The sequence below is a fragment of the Paramormyrops kingsleyae genome, chromosome 1, assembly GCF_048594095.1.
Source record: "Paramormyrops kingsleyae isolate MSU_618 chromosome 1, PKINGS_0.4, whole genome shotgun sequence".
In the NCBI taxonomy this organism is placed as follows: Eukaryota; Metazoa; Chordata; class Actinopteri; order Osteoglossiformes; family Mormyridae; genus Paramormyrops; species Paramormyrops kingsleyae.
The window spans coordinates 3,758,065-3,782,468 of record NC_132797.1 but is presented as its reverse complement, the minus strand read 5'-3'; the positions used below and the strand labels follow the sequence as shown (position 1 = coordinate 3,782,468).

The window sequence follows — 24,404 nt, the reverse complement described above, 5'->3', positions numbered from 1 at the left end:
TCCCAAAAAAACGGCAGGAGAGCAGGCTGCCGGCAGGTGGGCTAATCCAGCCAGTCGACGTAAAACCAGCCACTGAAAAAGCGAAGCGGGACCAGGATTACAGATTAAAGGGGGGGGGGGGCGGGCCGTCCAGCGAGCTGCCATGCGGACCCTCGGTGTCGCCAGCAAGCTAATTGGCTCATATTTCCAGCAGAGTCATTTTTCATGGAGATCAGGCATATTCCGGGCCACCTTGACTGGAGACGTTAGCACAGTGTGCCCCATCTGAACTGCCTCCCCCCCCCGACATTGCCAGTCTGATCCATGGGAATGTGACAAAGCACGTAGCATCGGAGAGCGTAAATAGCAACTCCCCAGAGAGTTAGAGCCCGAGTTCATCTTGGCTCAGCCGGCATGCTAAAACGGCGTTAATAACCCGAGACACACTCGGCTAATTCAGCGGCGCTCTTCGGTGTACCTGAGCACTTAAGGACCCGACTTACCTCACTTAAATCTCCCTAATTGAACTAATTTAGCCTTCTGCTGCTCTCCCCTCCCTCTTCATTAGCAGTACAGACACGCAGACACGCATGCGCGTGCGCAGACGCACACACCGGCCTGGTCTGACTCAGGGTGCACGCCCCCCTCCTCTTATTCGCCACATACCCTCAGTCCTACTGCTAACTGCTAAATCCGTACCGTCGACTAAAATATTGATTCATCACTTTACAGCTCAATGAAAGCTGAATGTCAGAGGTGATAAATTCCAGTTTGTTGAAGCACGGGAGGGGGGTGGGGGGGGGGATGTAGACTGGGAGAAGATGGATACATATTCATAGAAATGGCTTGAGTGGGAACATGACTGGAGCAGGGGACTGAGAGGAGCCTGAGATGCAGGCATTCGGGAGCAGGGAACAGAGCCTGCTGATCACAAAGCAGAAACGGCAGGATTACGAGCACAAAGAGGGGAGGCCCTAGATGGAACGAGGGGGAAGGGTCACAGGAACCCCCCCCCCCGGAGAGGGGGGCTGTGTCTAACACTGTGACACGTACATAAGGCCGGTAATGGATACAAACCTGTTACTGCCGCATCGCACGGCTCACCCTCCGGTGTACAGTCACACGTTTTACTTTTAATTGCCTGTTTCCGTTAGATTTCACTATTCTTTGTATAATTATAATACCTTTTCCCCTGTCAACAGCTCATCCCAATTACATGCTAAACCGCGATTTTCCTAAGGCCAGCAAAATGTAAGGTAATTAAACACAAGATTGTCTTCAGGTTAGGATGGGCGGGGCCCTAAAACCTGCAGGGGGAGTGAAAATGATCAAATGCTCCCCCCTTTTTAAGAAAAGCTCGGTAATAAGTCCGGCAAATGCCGGGGAATGCCCAGTGACAGTGAAAGTGACAGTGAGAGATGGAACCTCCTCTGCCCCCCCCCCCCCCCCGCCGGGGTCCTGAGGGACAGAGGATGCTCTCATTCCTGATGAGGGGAGCGCGGGCCCAGTGCTGCCTCAGGGCAGTGCAGGGGTCCTGGGCCACGGTTTTACACAGCGAGAGGTGTGGCGACTGCTGCACATGACACACCACTAACGTGTCAGTGCTAACGGGCCGGGCGGCATCCAGAGAGAGACAGCAGGCCGCCTGCGTGCCTCAGGCGCTCTAAAGATAGACTGGCGAGATGGACTGGCATAGCCAACAAAGGCGCAGGAGACGGAGGGAGGGAGGGAGGGAGACGGAGAGAGGGAGGAGAGAAAAATCCGAGCGAAATGAACATGTGCCGAGGAAAAGTGACAATCTGTTTGACTAACGGGGCGATTTCACAGCTGAGAAGCTGAGAGGAGGGAGGCGGGGAAAAGGGAAATTTGGACTTTGTTAATGTTCAGTATCAGTAAGGACTGGATGACGGGTTTACACGAGAATCGGCGGTAATGGGACAGTTCAGATTAAGCGCCAATCGGGGCGCGGAGCCCCCAGAGAGGGCGAAGACGAGGCCGCGGTTCGGCCAAGCTGACGGTCTTCCTGCAGCTACCGCGGCGGCCGTGCCGCATGCTAATGAACATCTGCCACCCTTCTCCCCCCTCCCCAAACATCCGTCCTCGCTAACGAGGGAAGCAGAAAGGCAGGAGAGAGGCAGGAGAGAGGCAGGAGAGAGGCAGGAGAGTACGCCCTATCCTAAAATGGGTCACCCCAGAAAGCGGCCAGACCAGCCTCAGCGTGAAGCTACCAGAGGATGCAACCATCTGCCGCACGTCCGTCACACGTCCTGACCGAGTCCATCAGGTCGCGTTAGCGAATATGTGACGCATTCATTCGATTTCACTAATTCGACAAGTCGTCAGCAAATCGCCGGACTGCAATTAGCACCCCGTGACATCGGGATTCTTGGTGAGGTCCAAGGACGTGGTATTTGCAAGCTTAACAGAGTTTGGAAGCAAGGTTGGATCGGCACCAACGCTCACAGACCACTTTCTCTTACACCAATGCTGGGCTCTCAGCAGCAGTAAACAATGCTGTAAACATATTTAAACTTTACTAGGGTTATTAAAAACTCATATGAACAGCCTGAACGTATCTACCTAAGGCCATGTTGCCACAGAAGGTAAAATTTATTTAAAAGCTTTTTTCACCTTCAGATACCTCTCTGAACATCTGCCAAACCCTCAGTAATGGCTTTACTCACTGCTATTAGCAAATGTTTATGACTTAATGTTTATTGAAAGAACATAATATTTTAATGTTGCCATATTGGTTTGTTGCCCTCTCTCTGGCCTGGGGCAGAACATTTTTTCATAGCCCACGCAAAGACACTGGTTACAAAACTTGTTACAGTAAATCACAACATCAAATGAAACGTATTTAGATGAGAATTCTATATATAAAAGATCAAACTGAAGGTGAACAAATATTTCACCACTTGAGGATCCTGTCAATCACCTGAACTGACAACAAGCAGTGCATCTCTGCTGGGTCTAAAAGCCAGCCGGTCCCTGCATTCTCCACGCTGCCCGGTGCGTTACACAGCCCTCATGCCGTTTACACACTGAAAAGGAGATCAGCAGTGCCAAGAGGCAAGAAAAATGTCCAAAACACACCACTGTGGTTGTGGAAGGGGAATGTAAATCAGTGGTTTATATTTAATTTGAGAGACATTGTTATCCAAAGTGAGCTACATTTTGAGAAAGCAGGTCAGGCAGTGCCGGGAGCTATTGGGGTTTAAGGGCCTCACTCAGGGGCCTGACAGTGACATCACCTGCATCCTGACCCGCTGAGCCACTCGCCGCCCCTGGTGTGGCCTCAGTAGGAGCCCAAGGGAGATTGTGGGGTTGGGGAGGCGTAAATCACACGTCAAGTGCTCAAAGTCAAGGTCCAGCACGGGGAGGGGGGGGGGCTGTTTGATGACATCATGAAAATCTCTTCTGTTTGTCACTCCGAGTCTCTCTGCCCGAGGTGACACAAGCGTCCTCTCTGTCATGCCGGGACTTCGCGACCCATATTTCCAGGATGACAATCACGCGACATTTAGGTCTAAAAGAGGGGGGGGGGAAGGGGGGGAAGGAGGGGTCACTGCTAGCTATGAAGAAGCCAAGAGCTGCTCCGTGTCCCTCTCCCCATGCGGGTCTGCTACCTGTCACTCCACTCCTTTTCAGTCTCCCCACACCCGGGGGTCCTCCCTCTCTCACCCTCCACACGCCCGGGGGTCCGCCCCCTGTCACCCTCCACACGACCGGGGGTCCGCCCCCTGTCACCCTCCTCACGCCCGGGGGTCCGCTCCCTGTCACCCTCCCCACGCCCGGGGGTCCTCCCTCTGTCACTCTCCCCACGCCCGGGGGTCCTCCCTCTGTCACCCTCCCCACACCCGGGGGTCCTCCCTCTGTCACCCTCCCCACGCCCGGGGTCCTCCCTCTGTCACTCTCCCCACGCCCGGGGGTCCGCCCCGTGTCACTCTCCCCACGCCCGGGGGTCCTCCCTCTGTCACTCTCCCCACGCCCGGGGGTCCTCCCTCTCTCACTCTCCCCACGCCTGGGGGTCCTTCCTCTGCACCCTCCCCACAAAAACAGTTAAGGATCCTGCCCTCGCCGAGTGAGCAATGAATTACGGCAGCAATGAAAGAGATGATGGGGAATGATCAATGATCTAGGGGATGAAGGGGAAACGCCGCGCATGAACCCACCAAACAGACATCTTCACTTCTGCCCAGTGGACACCCTTCAGAAGCTGCCAGTCAGGATGGGGATTCTGACATCGAGGAAAAGCCAGAGAGACACAGCAGGTAATGACACCTCTGACCGCTGTGCTGGAGGAACGTCAGGGAGAGGAAGAGCTCAATTATCAAAGCAATGTGCCATTCATCTCAGATCTATGGAAGGAAAAAGTGTAAATACACAAACAGGCACAGAAACACGGGCACAGACGCACATACACACAGGCACAGACGCACATACACACAGGCACAGACACACACAGGCACAGACACACACAGGCACAGAAACACACAGGCACAGACGCACATACACAAACAGGCACAGAAACACGGGCACAGACGCACATACACACAGGCACAGACACACAGGCACATACACACAGGCACAGACACACAGGCACAGACACACACAGGCACAGACACACACAGGCACAGAAACACACGGCAAACTAAATTTAAATCCTGCTGCAGTGCAGAGATAGACTACACTGAAAACTACTCTGCAGGAAACAACTAATCCCTATATTCAACCCCCCCCCCCCCCCAAAAAAAAAACACCCTCTGCAAACTAGGCTCTAATGAAAGTCTAGGGTTGGGTGACTTGCACCCCAGCAGCCACGCCAGCTCCCCACTTCTTCACAATCTATGTTTTTTTTTCACATTCCAGCTGAATCCTGAGAAAATGACACCATGCAACCTCGCCTGAAAAAAACAAAAACCTCGATGATCGTTTTCACGTCCCTTGGCACAGTATTTTACCCTCAACCTTCAGTTGTCCCTTTTCCCTCCTGATTGTATTGAAACATCCATCCATCTTATAACAGTTTATCCAGGTCAGAGTTGCAGGCAGGGTGGGGGGGTGGTTGGACCCCTTCCCATGCAGCACAGACCACACTGACCAGGATGCCAGTCCATCACGGCACAGACACAATTGTGTACAAGTAGGCACCTCATATACCAGCGGCAATGTAGAGAAGCCAATTAGCGAAACTGGGTGTCTTTGAACTGCGGGAGGAAATGCACTTGACATGGGGGAGATCATGCAAATTCCACAAGTCCGCAGATCAAAGGCGGCAGTGGCTCAGTGGATAGCACTGGTGCCTCACATCTCTGGGGTGGGGGGGTTCGAATCCCCCTCTGTGTGTGTGTTAGGTCTACCTCCTGCAGTTAGCCTAATTGGGGTCTCTAAATTGGCTCTTGGACATCATAGATCTGTATCTGTGACTGACTGGCATTGCCACTCTGGTTTAACAGGCCAGGGGCTGAGTGACTGACAATGCGGGGGGGTGGACTTCAGACCAGATATTGGCAAGAGGGAAGCCAATTGGAGCCCAGCTTTCATCCAAAGCCTCTGTATCACTGAGCTGGCAGTGAAGCCCCTTATTTAAGGAATGGGAGACCAGCAGGGTTTTGCTCTTACAGCCCCTAATGGAAAAGTATTAATTTGTAAAGGCCCAATGGTTTTTTGAAACAAACATCTTAAACAGCTTATTTCTGTAATGATCTAGCATTTGCTGTGTGACCTGGCTAGAGGAGCAGCTGGGCAGGGCTTCTCACTTGTCCAATCAGGGACCAAGGATGTGGGACTGTACCACCTATTTACATGGGTAGGGGGACTGAAGAACCCCATGTCGCCTCAATGAATACATCATGCCTTCAAGGAGCACTTTCGTGTCCAAAGCGACTTGATCTACAAACTCAGGGCCCCGCCCATTCCCGGGAGGGAGAGGACGAAGCGCATAAATCAGCAAGCTTCACGTTCCTCTGATGCACGACAAAACAGCCCGGAGCCCAAAGCACTTTGCCCCAAAAGGCCAGCCGTGCGTCAGCCTTTCTCAACAGGTGGTGCAGCCTGAGATGGAAAATTCATTCACCTGTGCAAAGTCATGTCCCCACGAGTCATATGGGGCGCAAAAACGGCAGCGTGCTCCACAGTCCCGCCGCCACATGAGGTGCAAATGAAAAACAGACAGGCGCCAAACGACGACAACAAGGATGGAGGTGAATTTCATAACATCATGAGCCATTCTGCGTACCAAGGCTTCAGTAGACCATGCTGCCATAACTGCTTCCAGTGCACAAGCAGGACAAGCTCAGGACCAACAAGCCATCTCAGATGACGAATATCCTGCAGCAAGGCTTCGGTTCAACAAAAGCAATCAGAAGAAGAAAAAGTATCTTAAAAGAAAGGTGCATACTGGGATTAAACTCAGATCTTTGGCCCAGGATTGAATTGAAAGATGCAGATATACTGATGGAAGTGAAATAGGAGTGGGGGGGGGACTGGACTTTGCCACCATCTGGAGGGAGGACATGAAGGAGAACAGGCTTAAAAAAAAGCCAAAAAGTGTTTGCCTGGTGGTCCAGATGTTGCCTCATGAATACATTTCATTTTGAAGTTCACCATAAATGGGGGGGGGTGGGGGTATCACTAAGTATTGTAATGCTACTCCGGCAAGTCTGGTAATTAAAAACAAGCCCAAGCTACATGTAGCAAGAGCAGCGATTACAATTCAAAACAATTAATCCACACATTTGATAGCACCAAGTGTTATTCTTTTGACAATTTGCATCTAAATGTGATTTTGCAGCTGCCTCAGAAGACCTGCTTAAGAACAATTAATATTAAGCAGAAAAAATTGCAGAGAAGAAAATGAAACGTTAATGGAGGTAAAAAGACTTAAAGGTGCTTTGAATGTCATTAGAGACGCACTTTGGACTTAATATAAAGATGGGTTCATCTGGCATATTTTGAATATCCCTGTTGGTGAAGTATACGAGAGTCTGGGCAGACAATTAATTTAATTTATACGAGCAATTACCATAGACTCTCATAAATCAAAAATAGTAGAAAAACAGACTTACAGAAGAATCAAATTCTTAATCTCAAGCTATCACCAATGAAATGCTGTACAGTACATTTTTAAAGTCATTCCAGATTACCGTAAACCTAGAGTCTGGGATTATTCGGACTGATGAACGCGTCATTTGTGCTGTTTTACGGATTTCCTTATGTGGATGAGCAGATGGCAAGGGCAGGGTGAAGAAAACGCTCGTCATATCGTTAAGTGTGATCATAACTTTTTACGCTAGTTCTCGGCAGAACGTTCACATCACAACTGGAGTCTGAGGGAGACTCATTTCATGGACCTTCAGCAGGGTGGTCTGAACTGCACCAAACTTTTCACCTGAAACTTCCAAATCCCGCTGCAACTTCAGCATCCTTTAAATCCAGCACAGCAGCTTCTTACCAAACAGCACATCCAGAACCATCCTGGCATCTCCCTGTTCTTAGGAAAACAAAGGTTGCCTTAAGTTAATCTTTATAAGTGAGCATTTCCATTGCAGCGTGCATGCTTGGTGACCGACCCGCGTGTCATTCCTACTCATGTCCTACTCTTTCAAGGATGGACTCATCACTGTGGTTATTAAACAGACGGATGAATAATTTTGACCTTCAAAGGCAACAGGATCAGTTAAACCAAGCCAAAAAAAATTTGCAGTCATTTTTCTCCCAGAGTTTCAAAGCAACAACCAGTCCAGATCCAAAACGGCACAACCAACACCGGCGTCACACCAGCCCTGTCCAGATGTTAAACAACAGCAGGCCAAGCCCAGCGCTGTGGGTCTCACGAAGTTCACCTGCCACTCAACCCTTATCCTCACCACGTACTTTTCATGACGCTTCCTCTTTGGCCTGGATTTTATTCGCTGGATAAAAATATAAAGCTTGATGAGTCATGCAGGAACGCCAGAAACATTAACCGGGGGTCTGATGTGCAGCAGTTCCCCAATTTCTCTGTTATGTCGGGGAGGTGCATTACTTCACATTCTGATGAATACCCTTGAGGTGTGTTTCCAGAACACTGCTAACGGCTCTGACTGGTGGGGGAGGGGCACGATAGTGGGGGAAAACAGGCCATATCATGGAAAAATAAAAACATTATTCATCAGCATCTGGCCCAGCGCAGACAAAACATTTTTTCAAAAGGTTTGGATGTTTTCTCAGCCCCTTTCTGATGACAGGATGTCAAACATACTCGCCTTAGTTTAACAGAAAAGGGGACGCAAAGAGATTAAAATCCAGTCATGTTTTTGTCTGACTGAATCCTTTTGTTTTGAAACCACAACAGCAGATCATCCATAATTAACAAATAATTGCAAACAGGGTCCCTGAGCTCAGGGAATATTTATTTAATTGCCAGTAATTCTACTTGCAAATAATTTTTCTTTATTTCAATAACATGCCTGTCGCTGACCAGGGACCAGAGGGTGGGAGGTTCTCTTGTAAAACAAAGAGAAGAGAAACCTAGATTTACAATCCATTTATGCCACAAAGGGAAGTTTGATAAATATTATATATGCACACATACATACACGATATACATAGTAAACTATAATATAGCTTTTATTAATAGAAGTACCTATAATTAAGGACATAAAGTTCATTTGGCTATTTAATAGTTTCATGCAGAATTCTAGAGAAAATAAAATTAACAGTTTTTCCTGTTGAGTAGTTAAAAACTAAAAAAATTAATAAATAATACTTGAAAGTAAAACAGAACACTAAACTAAAATATAAAGTGCATCATTTCAAATACAAAAAAAGAGAGTAACACTCCTGGGTGTAAATTACTGGGGCGGTTGAACCATATCCAGTAATCAAAATACAGCCCCCTGGATTCCCTTAAATGAGTGGAGACCTTACCCCCCTCCCAATGCGCAACCCAAGGTTTTGCCCTGGGTAACAATACTTGAAACACATTTTTTTTTAACGGGTTTCTCAAAGGGAAATGTATAATTTACATTTAGAGATTTTACAAAGTGTCTACTGTTGTGTAACATAACGTGTATAAACTAATTATTCCCCTTTTAATCAACACGTAGCTGGAAATAGGCGTATGGGTATTTAGAGCGGCCTGGACGCCGGCGCGCACGGGACGTCACGTGACCACGGCGAGCGCCAGACCGGATCAGCGGCTCAGCGACTACGGTATGGCCGCCGCAGCGGAGCGCGCACACGGGGCAAAAATGACCAGCTCCATTTTAGCCCTGACCTTTTCGGCGGTGAAGCGCACCCGTGTGATCTCGCACACTGACACGTACCGGTTATTTATATCCCGTTAACGCGGCCGGCCGATTGCGCTCAGGCCGATTCCGACGTTTATTCGGGGCTCGGGTTACGAGGCGGAGCTCGCGGGGGAAAAAATGGCGAAAATGAAACCGATGTTTTCACTTTCAGCTCCGCACAGGGAAGTCCAGGTATAACGGAAGAATATGTGTTTAATGAGGCACAACGCGGTTCTGACTGTACTTAATGCCAGAGTAACAAGCATGCCAACATGTCCCCAGCTACTGCAGTGAAGACATGAGTGATGTGGGGTGGTAGAGGGCAAATCTTTATGTCTTCTTTGGACACAAACTCCACCCACAGAAATGATACACGTTAGCATCTCATTTCAGTCACAGACACTAGGATGCCGGTCACTCGTGGGGGAGGATGGGGGTAGGATTCCTGCAAAAACAACCAGACCACAGTGGATAGATGGTGTAGGTGAGGTGAGGTGGGGTGGGGTGGGGGGGGGGAATTTCCTAGGAAGAGCCTAGCATTCAAATAAAAAGCCCCAAAAATTCTACTCCTCCTTGAATTCCTCTCATCTCCAGCTATACTTAGGACAGAGAGGCTCATGGGAAAGCAGTTTGAGATGGTAGCCGGAGTCAATGTCAATCATGCCATGGGCTGAGGAGGGACATGGGCCATGAGGTTTACTGCGGGAGGCTCGTAGAAAACACACTTTTGGCCATACTGCAGATTACTACGAGCAAAGGTTAACCCCCAAAAGGAAGAACAAAAGAATATGGAAACTCCTCAATGAAATTCAACAAGGAAAATGACTGCAAACAGTCATGCTAAATGACCTTGAGCCACTCAAAGGATATGCAAATGATTTCAGCAGAAACCCCAAAAAAAACCCACATCTCTAATTCAAATTCTGGTCTTTAATTTAGCCTAATTCAGTTGGGGGAGATCTTCACAACGCACAGCCCACCGTTTCTGGGAGGTTCGCACTACATCTTCTGTGATACCCTGATCTCCTATGAGCCAGTGGGAGAGGGTTAACCTCGCTCAACGTGGCTGACAAGTGCGTGAAATGTAGGAAGGACCCCCGACTGCGAATCATGGTCAGGAACAACTGCAGTTAGGGCTTAAAGAAAACCGGTATAAATGTTAAGGCAGAGCATTATAAAAAAAGACATGCAGATGAGCGGGAGGTGGCAAGGTGCATGCGCGCGCACACACACACACACACTTCATATCTTTGTGGGGACTCTCCATTCATTTCTATGGCCATAATCCTAATCCTGACAATGACAATTTTAACCCCTACCCAGCCCTAACTTTACCCATAAGCAACTAAACAAAATACAAGACTTTTGGCATTTTTTTTTTTTGGACATTAAAATGACATTGTAGGGACATTTGGTCCCCAATGTAATATATACACATGACCCACACACACACAAACACACACACACACACACCGGAAGGCAAGCAGGCACTATTAAACAGTGATCTGGACAAGACAAGCTGAGCCGCGAGCAGAATATCTAAATTTAGCGGCGGATTCACACATCTACAGGGATGGAGACTGACGTGCTCATTTACATCTTATCAAAGCCATCTCATTTCCCGCCGCTTTAAAACCTCCACCCCGCCACGGATTACAGTAACAACAAATGCATTTTTGTGCAGTGAGGTATTTCTGCCTGGCTTTGGCGAGACCAGCCATGAACAGGTTTCCGGGTTCTACATCATGGCATGTTCATTTTTAAGAACCAACTCACCAAATTCAGGTCATCAGTATTTTTTAACCGATTCCATTCACAGTCCACTGAAAGGTACAAATTGCTGCAATGAGGAGGAAATAGAGGCAGAGAAAATTATTAATTTTAAAAATGTCCTCGTCATCGTCTATTACCCATTGATTAATTTTTCTTAACCTCCATTGTATTGCGGCTTGGAGGCTGTCCAAGGACACACCCAAGATAGGATGCCGTCTCGCACAAACACACACACAAGGATGGGAACTGAAGCCACAATGCTGGAAGTGTGAGTCCACAGCACCATTATCCATTCCTGTCATCCATTTCTGCAGTATATGATCTTGGGGGGGTCTGGAGGACAGAGCCGGGAGTCTATGCCAGGCAGCACAGGGCACAAGACAGCAGTACACCCTGGAAGGGATACCATGCATGCTGCATGCAAGCGCCACCCCACACCGCACAGGGGGAAACATGCAAGCGCCACCCCACACCGCACAGGGGGAAACATGCAAGCGCCACCCCACACCGCACAGGGGGAAACATGCAAGCGCCACCCCACACCGCACAGGGGGAACATGCAAGCGCCACCCCACACCGCACAGGGGGAACATGCAAGCGCCACCCCACACCGCACAGGGGGAACATGCAAGTGCCACCCCACACCGCACAGGGGGAACATGCAAGCGCCACCCCACACCGCACAGGGGGAACATGCAAGCGCCACCCCACACCGCACAGGGGGAAACATGCAAGCGCCACCCCACACCGCACAGGGGGAAACATGCAAGCGCCACCCCACACCGCACAGGGGGAAACATGCAAGTGCCACCCCACACCGCACAGGGGGAACATGCAAGCGCCACCCCACACCGCACAGGGGGAAACATGCAAGCGCCACCCCACACCGCACAGGGGGAACATGCAAGCGCCACCCCACACCGCACAGGGGGAACATGCAAGCGCCACCCCACACCGCACAGGGGGAACATGCAAGCGCCACCCCACACCGCACAGGGGGAACATGCAAGCTCCATATCAGTACCATTTTCTTTAAAATATTTAAAACTTTTTACATTTTAAATAAATATGGCTGCAATACTTCAACACAATAAATTATTAATCACTTCTTCAATTTAAATTTGCATTTTTCCCAGGAATTACACTGAGGGTCACTTTAGTTGACATTTACACAAGTTCCTGCCAGCCAATTCACTGAATTACACCAAAATACACTGACTGTGTAATTACTCTAATTACTCTACAGTCTGAGGGGGGCAGCGGAGAGGCCGCCTTGTGTCTCTGACTGCCGCTTCGAATAATGAATGCGAAGGAAGATGAAAAGCACGGGGAGCTGTAGATATACCCAAACCTACTAGTCAGAAATCAGCTAAAACTCTGTACTTCTGCCAGAGAACATTAGCTGTAGGACCTCAGGTCCATCCCACACACTGTAAAGGACCATCGGGTCTCAGCCTTCAATTCTCTGGCCACCATTCTGAGGTCATGGGAACCCGTTCGCAGGTGACAACGCGGCTGGACGCGCGGACGGCCCTGATATCCACTCCTGCCTAGCCTTGTTTGGCCATCGCCACCCACCCTCAAGGCCTCCACGTGTTCGATTACCGCTGAGCTCGCTGCAGCGCATGGAGACATGCGTGCCTGTGGTCAGGAGGGCCACTCAGCTCCACATGACTGCTGATATTTCAGCCCGGATTCGCCAGAGCCCTGCCAGCTGTGGGGCGTGGGCATCATCTCCCGGGACACGGCGGAAACAGCCTGCACACCGCTCTCTGCACGCACACACATGCATGCGCACACGCACATGCACGCACGCACACGCCCATGCGATGGGGACGCCCTAGGGCAGGAGCCACAGGGGGGACCAGGGCGGGGATCCCGACAGCTCTGCACAGTGAGACCAGTTAACCCATCTAACACAGGACCCGATAATGTTACCCCGACTTTGAAAGGTGGTGAAGCTGGAGCAAGGAGGCAGGGTCTTACACTGCCATGGGGGGTGGGGGGTGGACGAGGCACCAAAGGGGCTAATTTAGACATGCTATTTCAGTTACACACACAAACACAAGCACGCACACACACGCATCAAACCCTTTTCAGTACCACACAGCCAGAGGAGAAATGGACTCATTGAACTGGACCAAAAAACAAAATGGGGATTTCCAGAGCTCCACATCGCTCGCTAACCCCCCCCTTCCCCACCCCCCAATGGACACCTCGGAGTATTACGCTCTCTCTTACCCTTTCTCTCCAAAAGAGGATGGGGGGGGTGGGGGTGGCAATCCAGGCCTCTGTCACAGGTCAGGCAGCCTGGGAACCTGCCAAACACAGGGCAATCAATCTTTTACACCTCCAGCCATGAATAGTAATGGTGTATTTATAGTGAGACACGAAGCACACGGTCAAACCAAAGTATATAAAAGGAGGGCAGATATCTCCCACAGACTGAACTCCGCCATTAAAAATTAAAGCCCATCAACATCACTGCAGAGCAAAAATGTTACTGCTGTATTGTTGTTTTTTAAATATGGATGCTCTGTATGCTGAGGTGACCTGGCGTTACCTTTGAGGCAGTGCTCACTTTACAGCATAGAGAAAGGGGCAAAAAAAAAAATCACGCCTGAGTAACAAAAGGCTTTCACACGTGTGTGTGCACTCACTCCGCATGACATCACCTCCCCAGCGGCAGACGGAGATCCTGAGGACAAACTCAGATGGGGCCCCAGCGCCTCACTCCGAGCGTCATGCACAACAAGACCCTCTCACCACATGCTGCTAAAACTCATAAAGACCACCACCACCACCACGTGAACAAGAGGGCTTTAAAGCCCACAGCTCGGGCAAAATACACCAGCCACGGGTGTGACCTGCAGCCAAACTATTAATGCAACCTGGCATGGATTAATGAGGCCTTTTGGTTTTTCAGAGCAAACAAAAACACTCAAATCTAATTAGCATAAGGATGTTATTTGTTTAGTACAGTTCCTGTAACTGAGGTTTTGAATTAATGAACAATAATCATTTCGATAACTATCATTTTTGGAGACATATTCGCAAAAGTATAAGAAAAATAAATGGGGAACCAAAACATCACGTATGTGTGAGAATGCCGTCTAACGACTGCGGCAACGTTTCGGCCAATGAGATTTCACTGCATCAAGAGCTAGAGTTGCCCGGATGGAGACGGACTGGGTCATTACGCTTATGTAATGTCCCCAACTCTTCAATCCGTCCTGGACGTCACACTCTAAATACTTCTGTGTTTTTAAATGTGCAGTTTTATCTGACCCCCAACGGCATTTACTTCTGTACCTTTTGTGACCCACCTTTGGACTCACAACGTAAACGAACAAAACCGAACTTAACGGACGTCTGCTGGCACTCTGAGGTAACATGACATTCATGCCCCCGAACCATAAGCTGCCTTGGGTTTGAGGACACCACTGAAGATCTTCATAAACCAATAAACTGAGCATAATCAGGGCAGAGATGAACAGGGGTATGATTAGGCCATCTCTTAGTGCCAGCATCACTGCTTTGGAGAGCTTCATGTAAGCAGGATGGTGGTTACTGGTCATTACGGACAAGAGACCAAGGCTCAATGAGACAAGAAGCCCAGCATTAATTAAGAGGAGTAACAGGAAATTAGGCTTTTGTTATACAGATCAGACACTGGGAGCTTTCACTTGAGGAATCGCAGCTGTTACCCCCGATGGGGGGAGGGGGGAATCATAAAAGGCAGCCGACATTTGATTAACACTCCACGGGTTTGCAAGACTGAGAAAAGGCAAGAGTAGAGAGATGCCGGCGAGGAGGTTTCGGCCTGAATGCGAGGTCCCCCGTGTTTAATGAGACATCACAGCTGGCAGGCTCAGCAAGAGTCACAGCTGGAGTCACAGCAGGAGTCACAGGAGGACACTGGCACCCATGACAGCGCCTCTCCAGCTGGGGCGGGAAGCTGGAGAGTTGCAGAAAAGCACTAGAGAGAGCGGCATGGAGGAATCCATGAGAGGACAACTTGGGTCTTTGTGGGATGTGCTTATGAAGTAGCTTTGTGATGTATTAGGGGATGAATGGCTCATTTTAGTAGCTCCAGCCATACCTGTAAGCATGGCAGATACCACGTCCTCCAGCGAGGAGAACTCAGCTCTGCGCCAACAGCTGTCCCCGCTCGTCTGTCCGCTCCGCTACCAGGCGGTAAAAAGAAGCATTTCCACCCTAATCCGGAACCATTGGAGTGACTTCAGAACCTGGCCTGCAAACCCACAACAGCTGCCTCCCCGCTCCTTACTGGGGGCTGGGGCATGGAACTCGGCTGCCATGCCTTGAAGAGCACAGGACATGGTCAAGTGAACTCCTGGGCAAGCAGAGCAGGGCCCTCAGCTACGATGCCACATGGGGACAGTGCGGGAGCTTTAAAGAATCACCCACACGTCAGCATCACAGCCGACTGAATGGGCCGAATTTCAGAGCAGCGTCCCAACATCCAGGCCCAGCTACGTGTGAAGATGTATCCAAAGGAGCGGCCAGGGAAAGGACACAAAAACAGGATCAGTGGGGCTTCAGCAAGCAGCAAAGACTGAAGGCCGTCACCCCTGACCGCCTTTCCCACATTCCATATTCCCAAACCAGGGCTATTTTATCCCATTACTGAAGAATTCTAATTTCAAGCGAAACAAGTTTTCCATTCGATCGAAACTGCTTATTATGTCCTAATTATGAAATCAAATTAAACCTGCATCTCAGTAATTCCAAGTATTTATGCTTAAGAGGGCAATTTTAATTGCACCAATGACTTTCCACTCGGATAATATGAAAATTGACAAGGCTTAAGCATGCTAACAAGCTGTACTGCATTAATACAAGCAGAAAAGCAGTGAACTGAACTGTAATATAGTTGAGAGAAAACTACAGGGTCCAGTCTCTTTCCATCCAAAACTTCAGAAAAGCTCAGAACATTTTTTTCACACCCAGAAGCAAATGCCATCCTGACAGCAAACAAACCTGCTTTGAGAACAGCTTCCATACTCATGAAACTTAGAAACTTATTGAAACTTGAAACTTATTTTCTCAAATATTTTCTTATAACTTTTTCCATCTTTACTTTTCATATAACCTTTTATACATTTAACTTTTTTTACTAATGGCAGTCCCCAGGTTAAGAAAGTCCGACTTACAGATAACTTGCACTTATGGACGGACTGCCATGAAGTGTATTATACATAAAAAAAAAAAATTGGGTTAAATACAATGGTTCGTAATAACTAACGCACACACTACTTTGTGACACTCACGAAAACGCTGTGTGGCTTTGGTGGTTTGTCGCCTTGAGGTACAGTACAGTAACGGATATAGTTACTTTTATTATTACTGAATAATTATTATGTACTGCAATATGATTTTCCTGACTCAACTACGAATTCGAATTAAAGACAGACATAGGGAATGGATCTCATTCGTAACCTGGAGACTGCCTGTACTTATTTGTTATGTTATGTTTTTCCTTTTGTTTTACTTAACCTTCTACCATGTTTATTGCATTCTGGAGTACCAGCGATTTCATTTCATTGTTGGCGCACCAGTACATTCATATGACCTGTCTTGAGTCTTAAATCTAGAGAGTCGTCCATGTGCTAAACGAGGCTGCCATGTCAGAGACGTACGCGATGCTCATTAGAAACCGCTGCAGCAGGCGGCCTTGATCATACGCACACATATAGCGTCGCATTAAAACGTGAACCAATTAAAAACCGTTGGACCACTCACGCTTCATTCCCATAAAGTTGCCGCACATCAAACACAGACAGAGAATTAAACCGGTGGAAAGGAGGTTCTTTTACGGTCTGATTCGCCACCTAATTGTTTTGCTTTCTTTAGGAACTGGCTCTCGTAGTTTATCACCATTTGCCACAAGCAGTCAGAGTATGTAGACAGGAGCGTAGACTGCCCTTCACAAACCTAAAACTGGAACGTTACATCGCACAGGCAGTCTGAGGCCTCCAGGTACTCAGTGTTTAACAACCTTTTCCACTGGAAACGGAGCCAGATGGTCTTTTGATTGAGACACGCAAGGTACGAAGCGCATCCTGTAATCCAAGAGACAGAAAACATGACTTTCATCCCACTTGTCTTCAGTTTTGTAGGGTTTGACTTTTTTGAGCGTCGGGGGAGGGTGACTCCGCAACAGAACACACCCACAGGGAATATGCAGAGGGTACATCATCTCCGGGAACGGAGCCGCATGCACCAAGCTACCCGGAGGAGGCAGTCCTCAGAGATTATATTTATAGTACATGACGGTGCAGCAGCTCGTGTTGGACTCTCCCAGCCACCAGTACTCAATAGAGACAAAAGCGTTATACGTCGATGACAGCCAGCTGGGGGACGGCAGACCGCCTGGCTCTCCCAGATGGTCGCTTATTGCACATGAAAAGGTCAAGCTGGTCAAAAAAGGCACAAGAGTCACAACAAAGTCAACAGACAGCTCTGCAAGTTGAAAAACAAACGGACGTTCTAGGCTACTAAACTAAACAAAGGGCAACCAAACAACTTCGAAGCCAACTCACTCCTTTTTTTGCATCAACTCAGTCTTGCATTGTACCCATAATGCAGAGTATGAAATGCACCAGCATATCACCATGACCTTAACACATTTGTTGGATACCGAATTCAAAGAAGGGAACGCATTCCAAGACAACCAACTGCCAGTCTGCCATTAAGGTTTACCTATCGCCTGACGCTTGACGTCATGAATGTTATGTCAGAGAGATCATATACTGTATGCCTCACCTACCAGAGCGCTGTAAGCACCAGCCCTACAGGAGGACGTGCATGTCTGACAGCTCTCCTGTCTGCTGAATGACTCATCTGCCATGAAACAACTGTTCCTCAAGGTAAAGGATTGAAGCCCAAGAGCTCTTGCCTACTTTAGGATTTATCCATCATTAAGCAAAATTCAACTGGCTGTAGAGAGAATACAATTCACAGGTACACAACAGACACCATGTACAGGAATGACCCATGGGGACAGGTCATGTCGTCCTGCCTGGATAGAGTGGGGCAAGCAGCCAAGGGTTCATTCATACAACAAACGGAACTTTAGCTATCTGCAGGCCTCTTTCAGTAGGAATTTGGTCTCTGATCCGCCGTGCAAAATCGCAGGCATCTGCTGGGACCGCTCAGCCAAGATTCCTGGGTCCCTACAGCATTACGGATGTGCTGGGGCATTCGAGAGGTCATGCCAGGAATGGAGCAGCTTTTCTGCCACCCACCTGCTTCACGCAAAAAGCATTGCACCATATGCAATTTGCCCAAAGACAGCTACAGGATGACTTATCCGGAGCCACTGTCAGCAGTTAACAGGATCCACACCCAAAACATGCTTCTGTATACCACCAGAGCCCACACCATTGGAAACACCGAGGGGGGGTGGGCAATCACACACAGTACATGCACCAAATTATGTACATTAACTCGGCTGACTTTCAGAATCTTGTACCTCACACTAATTAGGCTACAAGGCTCACTCAATTAATTTTTATGACAAAACAGTCTGGGATTTTAATTTAAACTGCTAGTGCAGTTTCACAGTTTCACTGTGGGTCCCATCTCAATGAATACAGTGGTGGAAAATTGAATCTCACAAGCAAGGGGACAAGCACCAGGTGACAATTAGCAAGATTCATGACATTTTACTCAACTGCTTCACAGACTCTATTAAATAACAAAAAAAGATCATTGTAGGGGTGCATATGTTTCCTTTGCAATGAAACTACTCTTAATACAAGAAAATTAGGGTAAGATTTAAACATTCAGTTGACAAGATCTTTCAACTCTCATTTGTGAGTTCTAAGTATCCAACTACTAAGAAAAACTTCTTATTTACATGCTTAGCTGGACTGAAAAAATAAAGACGCAAGCCTACCTAAAACCTGAACAGGGAAACCCAGGTGTTCCTCAACCTTGCAGACTGGAGATACCATGGTCTCTGACCATTGTCAGTATCCCAGGCGTGCTACCATATCCCCCCAACTGGTTCCCATGATCCCCCGAACTGGGGGGCCTCTGGTTTTAGGTTCGCAGATGCCTCTCTCAGCCAAGCAGGGGGCCCTGACACAGACATTCCTGGAGCCTGGCTGGGGGGTGAGATAGAGACCGCCAAAGCCAGGGGCACGCGCTCAGAATGCATCCTCCCTCAACGTCGGCAGATACCGGCAAGTAAAGGAAAAGTCTGAGAGGTACGAGAGAGAGGGACGCAGGGATTAGCATGAAAAGCACTCGCAGGAGTAAGAAAGGCACTGGAGAAACACCGCCTCCGCCACGCACTTTGACGTTCCGGCGCTGAGAAGCCTCCGGCAGTAGAGCGGTTTATTGCACTTTTATTTGGTCAATTTGCATTCCTGTTTAAAAAAAAAAAAGGCTTAAAAACAAACAGCAGCAGAACTGGGGAGACTAAACCCAGAGCGTAACCGGGGAGCAAAAACGGCAGCAGAACTGGGGAGACTAAACCCAGAGCGTAACCGGGGCGCAAAAACGGCAGCAGAACTGGGGAGACTAAACCCAGAGCGTAACCGGGGCACAAAAACGGCAGCAGAACTGGGGAGACTAAACCCAGAGCGTAACCGGGGAGCAAAAACGGCAGCAGAACTGGGGAGACTAAACCCAGAGCGTAACCGGGGAGCAAAAACTGCAGCAGAACTGGGGAGACTAAACCCAGAGCGTAACCGGGGAGCAAAAACGGCAGCAGAACTGGGGAGACTAAACCCAGAGCGTAACCGGGGAGCAAAAACGGCAGCAGAACTGGGGAGACTAAACCCAGAGCGTAACCGGGGAGCAAAAACGGCAGCAGAACTGGGGAGACTAAACCCAGAGCGTAACCGGGGCGCAAAAACGGCAGCAAAACTGGGGAGACTAAACCCAGAGCGTAACCGGGGAGCAAAAACGGCAGCAGAACTGGGGAGACTAAACCCAGAGCGTAACCGGGGAGCAAAAACGGCAGCAGAACTGGGGAGACTAAACCCAGAGCTTAACCGGGGCGCAAAAACGGCAGCAGAACTGGGAAGACTAAACCCAGAGCGTAACCGGGGAGCAAAAACGGCAGCAGAACTGGGGAGACTAAACCCAGAGTGTAACCGGGTAGCATGTGAACGTGGAGCCTATGGCCCTAAGGGAGACAAATCCATCTTATTCTGTGAGAAGGTGACATTCAGCAGCTGGCTGTGCATCAGGGTGGCTTGTTCCTGCAGAGTGGTGGGCCAGCCAGATGCTGACCGAGTAGTGCGAGACGTATCTGGGCAGGTAAACAGATGGAGGCAGCTAGTGATATGTACCATGGTATCATGGAGGCTTGGTCCCTGTGAGGGCTGTTGGAGGCACAGTAAGATTGGCCAGTCTGAGAAATACCTCACCAAGCTATTGTACAGTGTTTTTTATTGGGGAGGCTGAACCCATATTTCTCCCTTACATATTTATCTGCAGCAGTAGTGATGCACACAACTGTCCCAAACCAGACTTCAACAACAGCTGTTGCATGGCAACCTGCCCCTGGAGCATTTGAATATAGCCTAAAGATTGTTTGGGCACTAAGCTGGGGCTGTCTGAACAACACCCACCCACCTTCGCTGCCACTGTCCTCTTCCGTGCTCGTGGGAGTCTGGAATGAGCTCTTACAGAGGACATTTTTATCACCGGGTATCAGTGCTCTCCTTCTAATGACGGCCATAACTCAAAGGCAGACAAGCTGGCCTTTTCCAAGCAACCTTGCATAATATTTAGCCCCATTGCATGGTGGGAAGGTGCGGGGAGCTCTGCCGGGGGCCCCCCGAATGGTATTAGACTGGCGTCATGGCACCCGTGGCATCCATCAGTAACACAGCCAACGACAAACTCCCTGGCACCAGCCACTGTTTGTCCTCAGGGCGTCCTGGCGACGAGAGTGGGTACCAGCCGAGCAAACGCCACACGGCAGACACACTGAAGGCCGGCGGCCAGGGCGGGGTCAAGCGGGCGAAGAGGGAGGTACCCTCCCTTCAGTCCCTGGTCCATAAACCCTCCACAGCATGTTGCGGTCTGAGGTAATGCAGAGTAGAGTGTGTCAGACATCCATCAAACGCCATATCCTTCAAGTGTTAAAGCCATCACGAGCAAACCAGACGTAAACCTCCTTTTTAACAAGTACAGAGCGCTATGGAAACTGACGTGTGGGAGAGCGTAAAGATCACAGATTTACGACGGGGCCTTCCCACTCTGTCATTTTCCAGAGCGTGCCTTTAACACTAAACAGAAAAGACATCGGACGCTTAAAAATAGAGAAAGACAATATCCTGTTGAATGGAAATACAATCCCAAACAGGGTCCAGTCTTAGTGAACACACCCCCCCTCGGGAACAATGATGGACTCTATCCGTCAGGGAGCGATTGGCGATTCCAACGACGGCAATGAATCAGCCCCCCCATGCATGACGAGCGCTGCGGGGTTCTGCGACTGACGGCCGGATCTCCCACATCGCTCAGACCCACCAGTGTTCCCCAACATCCCAGTCCAAACTCGGGCATCAGGAATCCTCATTCAGCTGGACAAAACCATACTGCAACATTATTTGAGCATGATTGCAGACTCCTTTATCAGGATTGCGGTTCCACGTCTCTGCCCATATCCAGCTGTAACACTGTAGGCTAGGGGCGTCACCTACGGGCACAGCTGGAAAGGCCATCCTGGGCCCCTGAAACCACCAAGTTTTGGGCACAGCTCTAGGACACCATCTGCCCAGTCACATCAAGCTTCGGGATTCTGACAGAGCTGTGTGAGACCATATCAATAACCGTCATTATTATCATGACTATCGCATGACGCATGAGAATCAGCTGAACTCGCTGGAGGTCTGCCTGACGGACGACGCCACCCAGACGCCCCACCGCCTCAAAATAGACGTCCGTGTACAGAATTCCCTCAAATTCCTATCAAGTGTCACACACACACACACACACATATCCATTTCTTTGAGGGGATCGTCCATTTGTTTCTATGAGCATAACGCTAATCCCAACAATGACAACCTTAACCCCTACCCAGCCCTAAGCTTAATCATAAGCAACCCCACAATGTATTATGGACATGAATGCCCACACACACACACACACACACACACACACACACAGGCAGGGGACAGGTTCTACCCACCCAGACAGCCAATCAATCAATCAATCAATCAAGAAGGGGCAAACTGTCGGGGTATTTTATCTTCATGCTGCCAGCAGAGAGAGCTGGATGGCGTCTGTCTAGAGGTGGCTGAAATTTGGTGCAGAAACTAGCAAGACTGTTCCAGTAAACTACACGTCTTCCTTTGAAACTAGCATGCAGCTCCGATTTAAGCTGCACAGGTATATCATGGTACTTTGCTTAAAAGCTTGTGTCTGCACTCTATCACACATATCACACCCCAGGATGCCAAGTGAAGCCGCCATCTAAGGACATGACACCCACAGTGGAGTTACCTTGACCTATGACCTCTGGTGACCCAAAAGCAAATGGATGTATATGGATGCATGTACAGCACGGTGGTATCGAAACTGAACTCAGCTGAAGACAAAAAAAAATTAAAATGGCCTGCCCCCACCCACCACCACGCAGCAGACCCTTATCGAAAACCCAAACCGATGACAGCTCTTTGCCCAGGCCTGACTAAACCATTTTCACGTGATTAGACAAGCTGTACTCCACATCTGTGACTGATCCTGTGCTAGAGAGAAAAAGCGCTAAAAAAAAGATAATAATAATCATAATTCCAAGTTTATGGGTTTCGACTCAGTTTCAAAGAATGCCATTAAAGTGTAACTTCAGCATGCGATAAACTCCAATCCTGCTGAAAAAATCAGGGTCTTCAGATTTCACAGGGCTAGCTCACAAAATATTTACTGGAGGAGGATTATCACGAGGGGGCATGGAGATGAAATGGGAACAGGTTCTCCGCTACACCATGGGGACGTGTCCAGGGAATGGGGGGGGGCCGAATTGTGCACTTTCAGCTCACACCTGTCAAGCACGAACACACTCATTTCCCCAAAGGAACTATTTCTTCACAAATCTGCAGCTTTCAGGAAACACAGCGGTGGCACAAGGAGATTGCAGAGTTGCCTGTCTGTCCTTAAAATTAATGTTACACGGATATTAGTCTTTGACAGGTAGGCAACACCTGCAAACACCTGCAAACATGCAGCTGTGCTCCAAGGGCAGGGCGGCAGCTCTGGCCTGTCGGCCTGGCCAAGGAACTCTTAGTCATCGACAAAAAAAGTAGCCCAGATCACACCCGAGCTCTTATCTCGAGAGTCTGGATCCATGTGCATTATAAATATCTGTGCCTATTGCACCGCTCCCCCCCCCCCACTCCCACCACCCTCAAGAAAATTCATAAGCCAATCACCCACCCACGCACCTCCGCCCTGAATAGAAAGCTCCGGGGCTCAGTTTACTCTCACCCCCTTTAGTCATAATCGCGAGCGGCTTCACACCTTTTAAAGTTTCCGTGACACGCACACAAGTCCTACAGCACCATAATCACCCGGCTCGGAACTCCACCTGGTCGCCGCTAAGGACCACGTGCCCCACTCATAGCTGCACTTTTTCGTAATGTGGTATAAATACAGTTACACGGAGAGCACCACTCATCATGTAATGCCCCAAGACGACACCGGAACTGTGAGAAACTGGAGCAAGACAATGCCAACTTCATTACCCAACACCGTGATATATAGTTGTCCAGTTTGTGTCTCTTAAATTAGCTTTGATAGTAATAGATAGTAATTCCAACACAGCTTGTGATGTGAAAAGCAAGCCCAGCCATTCAGAGATGGGATGCTGGCTTACGTGTGGGGGGTGGGGAAGAGGGGCATGGAAAACAGTGCCTGAAATGTTACAAGTGGGGGACAGTTATGTCAACAGACATAACATGTTTTTTGGGGGGGGGGGTCCCTCACAGATGGTAACGTGATATGGATAGCCATTTGACAGTTATGCTCAGGTAATTAGCACTACAGATTCTTCTGAAGTCCTGAGCAGACCTGGGGGGGGCCGACGAAGGCGGAACTGGTCCAGTCGGATCTATATTTGCCCCCCCCCCCCCAAACCTCAAGCTGGGTTTCGATTTCCACGGTCGGCCCAAATTCGCCCAGAGGGGTGTACCAGCCGGCCGGTGTCAGAAAGGCCAGCAGGAAGTCACCTTTGAAACACAATACACCAATTTCTGTGCATTTCTATATATCTCTGCCCGCAAACTGGCTCGTCACCTGACAGACGCGTCTTTTATTAGCACTTCTGGAATGCGGTCTTCCAGTCTTCCCGACCTCAGGGGGCTGTCCAGCAATTTTACTGGGTCACCATGG

At 49.1% G+C, this 24,404-nt stretch overlaps 1 protein-coding gene across 2 annotated transcripts in view; it reads right to left on the bottom strand.

The window, feature by feature from the left end:
• The window catches only part of LOC111833304 (tetraspanin-9-like), a 94,682-nt gene that overhangs the window by 52,846 nt on the left and 17,432 nt on the right, over nucleotides 1-24,404 (bottom strand). Inside the window, exon 2 of one of the 2 annotated variants that reach the window (XM_023791465.2) lies at nucleotides 13,269-13,345. The exons of the other annotated variant lie outside the window; for it this stretch is intronic. The gene's annotated coding sequence lies outside the window, so the exon portion shown is untranslated. The remainder of the gene's footprint in view (nucleotides 1-13,268; nucleotides 13,346-24,404) is intronic. 2 annotated transcript variants of the gene reach the window in all.